At 32.6% G+C, this 5,201-nt stretch overlaps 1 long non-coding RNA gene across 1 annotated transcript; it reads left to right on the top strand.

Moving 5' to 3' along the window:
• Positions 1–1,776: 1,776 nt before the first annotated feature.
• On the top strand, positions 1,777–3,918 carry LOC139526064 (uncharacterized). Its single transcript, XR_011665112.1, has 2 exons — positions 1,777–1,885; positions 3,735–3,918. It is a non-coding gene; the product is annotated as an uncharacterized lncRNA (long non-coding RNA).
• The last annotated feature ends 1,283 nt before the right edge of the window (positions 3,919–5,201 follow it).

Below are 5,201 nucleotides of genomic sequence, written 5' to 3'. Positions count from 1 at the left end.
AACTACTGAAATTTTGTTACGTATCAGTATTTTGGGTAAAAAGAGAACATGCTGGCACCCTAAATTTATGCGAACAAAAATATGTTCTTATTATATTGGAATATTGCTGTCCATTTTATTTTTCATTGAATCATGAGATAAAAAATATGGCTTATTTATTTGCGGGTACTGTGGATTCATTTATTTTCGTGGGTACCAATTTTCGTGGTTGGAGGAAAACTTTCATATTCGTGGATATTTAATTTCGTGGTTTTGGCAAAGTCTACACTCATTCCTTTACAAAATTTGTGTTTCGTTGAACATTTGAATTCGTGGTTCTCCTGTACCCACGAAATCCACGAAAATTGGTATCCAACGAATATTAATGAATCCACAGTATATAGATTGACAAATTAAAGTGCACATATGGTCAGTTTTGGTCAATGCGGTCAAATAATTTTGATCTATAAGTAAGCTTCAGGTATAATAACTACTGAAATTTTGATATGTATCAGTATTTAGTGTAAAAAGAGGACATGCTGGTACCCTATATTTATGCGAACTAAATTTGTTTCTTATTGTTTTGCAATATTGTTGTCCATTGTATTATCCATTTAATCCTGACATAAAAAATATGGCTGATTTACTATGCGGGTATATAGATTTACTAATTAAAGTTCACATATGGTCAGTTTTGGTTGATGTGGTCAAATAATTTTGTTGTACGAGTCATCAAATGCAGCATGAGGTATCAAAACTACTGAAATTTTGTTACGTATCAATGTTTTGAATAAAAGGAGGACATGCTGGCACCCTAAATTTATGAGATCAAAACTTTGTTGTTATTATCATGATTATATTGCAATATTGCTGATTTACTATGCTGGTATATAGATCGACAAATTAAAGTGCACATTTGGTCAGTTTTGGTCAATGTGGTCTAATAATTTTGATGAATAAGTCAGCATGAGGTATCAAAACTACTGAAATTTTGATAAGTATCAGTATTTAGTGTAAAAAGAGGACATGCTGGTACCCTATATTTATGCGAACAAAATTTGTTTCTTATTGTTTTGCAATATTGTTGTCCATTGTATTATCCATTTAATCCTGACATAAAAAATATGGCTTATTTATTTGCGGGTATATATATTGACAAATTAAAGTGCACACATGGTCAGTTTTGGTCAATGCGGTCAAAATATTTTGATCTACAAGTAAGCTTCAGGTATAATAACTACTGAAATTTTGTTACGTATCAGTATTTTGAGTAAAAAGAGTCATGCTGGCACCCTGAATTTATGCGATCAAAACTTTGTTGTTATTATATTGCAATATTGCTATTCATTGTATGATACATTGAATCCTCACATAAAAAATATGACTGATTTACTATGCGGGTATATAAATTGACAAATTAAAGAGCACATATGGTCAGTTTAGGTCAATGCGGTCAAATAATTGTGTTGTACAAGTCAGCTTGAGGTATCAAAACTACTGAAATTTTGTTACGTATCAGTATTTTGGGTAAAAAGAGAACATGCTGGCACCCTAAATTTATGCGAACAAAAATATGTTCTTATTATATTGGAATTTTGCTGTCCATTTTATTTTTCATTGAATCATGAGATAAAAAATATGGCTTATTTAGTTGCGGGTATATAGATTGACAAAATAAAGTGCACATACGGTCAGTTTTGGTCAATGCGGTCAAATAATTTTGATCTACAAGTAAGCTTCAGGTATAATAACTACTTGTTTACGATAAGAGTTGCCGTAACATCAGTTTTCAGCTATCGAGACAGACAAATGCTAACCCTTTCCGTTCCTCGCGCTATTTATAGAAAGGTAAACAGACAACGAAAATTGACACACAAATGCAGAAATAAACCAGGAATCTGATTTTGTAAGTATCTCGAGTAAAAGTGTAGAAGAAGGTAGGAAATTTTTAATATTAACGACATTTTCTTAATGTTTTTGCCAAAAATAAGTGTTATTTCCAAAAATAATGGGGGGATCCATACTTTTCCAAAATCTAGAATATTTTCTCCGTAAAATCATGTTGGGTATGTGTTGATCTGTTCTACATGAGCAAGGCGCGACCCTGTTAAAGATGATATGTTTCGTCTAAGAAAAGGAGAAAAAAGATAGCCGTGAACGTTCACGACGTTACAAACCACATGAAATATTTTCTCATTGGAATTATAAAATCGGCGCTCCGTAGAAGTGTCCATATTTAATACAACTTTGATATCTGTGATTAACAATATTTTTTTAATTAATACTATGTTTCAATTTCTTCACAAAGAAAACTGGAGTATTATACTCTTCACACTGATAATCATTCGCTCGAAATCACTCGAGGATAACTATTATGGACAGTGATGGTTTGTAATTCAGACATATTGGGTTAATTCCCTTTCCAGGTAAAACTATTGAGGCACTATGCGGGATAATAAATGAAAATAGCTTCATTCAGAGTCTGCATGACAATTAAAGCTATATAGTTCCATATATTTTTTAACTGCCATAATATAATTCCAAATGAACTGCATTATATAGTTAGATGACAGAAGGCTGTAATGTTTATACTATTTGCTATCAGAGAAAAGAATATAATTATGTAAATTGTCAAATAACAATTATTAAGTAGTATTTTTTTTTATTATTATTTTCTTGTTTGTAATTAATATGTACCGAAGGGCCCTTTAATTATAAATACTAGTAGAATGATTTTTTTATTTGATTTATAGTTCAAATATTGTAAAAATATTTATTATAAAAAGGAAGATGTGGTATGATTGCCAATGAGACAACTCTCCCCACTAAGTTAAGAGACACAGAAATTAAAAACTATAGGTCACTGTATAGCCTTCAACAATGAGCAAAGCATGTACCGCGGCATAGAAAGCTACAAAGGGCATTGATGAGACAATGTAATTAAACGAGAAAACTAACGACCTAATTTGTGTACATAATGAACAAATTCAAACATGTATGTCATAGACAAACGACAACTACTGAATAACAGGCTCCTGACTTGGGACAGGCACATACATACACAATGTGGCGGTCGGAAATATGTTAGCGGGATCTTAAGTCCATTTGCTGCCATTTGATATCGATAGTTTATTGAAAAAATATATAATGTGTCTCAATATATTTGAGTATGATAAATTATTGATAAATAAATGTGACCGAACTTACAATGGCAATTGCTGGTAATCATCTGATACCTCTGTTGCATAGATTTATATTTGGAGTACAACAGTGACCACCAAAATTACAAACTTATTTGTTAAAAGCAGCAACCTTTCCCGTTAATACATTTAATTTAAAGAACATTTGTAAAGGATCAAATCAAAGAAATTGCAGATCTAAACAGTATTTGATATATTTGTTTTGTATCCTCCTGAATATAATGAAATATTTGCAACTGGGCATTAATTAACTAATTTATATCTTTGATCCTCCTGAATATAATGAAATATTTGCCACTGGGATTAATTAACCAATCTATATCTTTGATCATCCTGAATATAATGAAATATTTGTGACTGGGCATTAGGTAACCAATATATATCTTTGATTCTCCAGACTATAATGAAATACTTGCCACTGGGCATTCATTAACCGATCTCATATTCTGTACAAGGAAGATTCTCCTTTCTTTTTTTTTTAATATTTTAAAATGAAAAAGAGTTTATATAGGTATAGAACAAATGGTTTTTATTTCTACTATTTTATACTTTCAGGCTGTGAAACAACTGCTGAGCAATAAGATGAAACTAGCTGTTTGATGGTGTTTGATGAAGGAATTTTTTTTATTCAGACTTAATTTAGAACATTTTGAAAAATTAGTTTGTCTTGTCTTTGTACTTGTTATATAAAGCCAACGAAAAAAAAACCAAAATAAAGCATTTTATTCTTGATCTTTTATTATGATTTAATCTTTTCTTGGCTAACATGGCATTCACGATCTATAGATATTTGAAGATGTTGTATGAGTGCCAATGAGACAACCTTCCATCCAAGTCACAATTTGCAAAAAAGAAAAACCATTATAGATCTAAGTACTGTCTTGAACACGGAGCCGAAGTAGGCTGACACTGAACAGTAAGCTTCAATCCCTTTTAAATTAATGAATGTGACCTACATAATTGTACTATTCGCTGGATTTGTTATAGCATGAGCAACACGATGGGTGCCACATGTAGAGCAGGATATACTTACTATTCCGGAGCACCTGAGACCCCCAGTTTTTGATGGTGTTCATGTTGCCTATTCTTTAGCTTTTCATGTTGTGTCATGTGTACGATTGTTTGTCTGTTTATCTTTTTCATGTTTAGCCATGGCGTTGTCGGTTTATTTTCGATTTTCGATTTATGACTTTGACTGTTCCTCTGGTATTTTTCGCCCCTCTTTTTTAAAAGGCCCTAAAATATGACTAATGTAAAACCATTTAAAATTGCATTTATATTAAATTCTTTCTTTGGCACTGCTATAAGACCTGCTCCATTATGATGGGTTGGGGTTCAGAGGGGTCCAATTACTAAATTCCGAGTTTACTTTTGTCCATCTCGATTTCCAGGGTATTGGACAATATCGCATCTCAAAATCCCGATAAAATTACATGTTTTTATATTTTTGGATAATACATTGATTGATGAATGTGCACTGTTCAAAGCAACCAGTCTGAGTGTCTGTTGTGCAGATTCCCTGTATCTTAAATAAGTTGTCCAGTTTGACCAAAAAAAATAAAGAAGGTAAAAAATGTTCGTCGGTTACTTGATAGTGCATTGTACACGTTATTACTCTTCATAACTCTGCAACTTTTGTTGAACTAGTCTGTAGCCAGGATACAATGCCAATAGATATAGGATGATGTGGTATGAGTGCCAATTTTAGTTTTATATAAAGTCTATTTAGCTCTGTGTTATCGTTGATCATCGCAGTTACGGATCCAAGCTGTGGGTTCTTGGGGTTGGAACCCACCTCCTGGAACCCCCCTCCTTTTTTGGACGATCAATGCATTTGAATGGGGACATATAGTTGGAATCCGCACCCCTCCCTTGTCCTAGTTTGGGAACCCATCTTTTAAAATGACTGGATCCGCCCCTGCATGCATGGCGAACAGTAACTGACATTATTCTGTATATAACTTTGTGGAGTGCTTTGAAACAAGATTGTGTAACGCCAAAATCACATTTTAGGGGATTAAA

Source organism: Mytilus edulis, chromosome 6, assembly GCF_963676685.1.
Source record: "Mytilus edulis chromosome 6, xbMytEdul2.2, whole genome shotgun sequence".
Classification (NCBI taxonomy): Eukaryota; Metazoa; Mollusca; class Bivalvia; order Mytilida; family Mytilidae; genus Mytilus; species Mytilus edulis.
The sequence above is the reverse complement of the archived record's forward strand: the minus strand, read 5'-3'. Positions and strand labels throughout refer to the sequence as shown.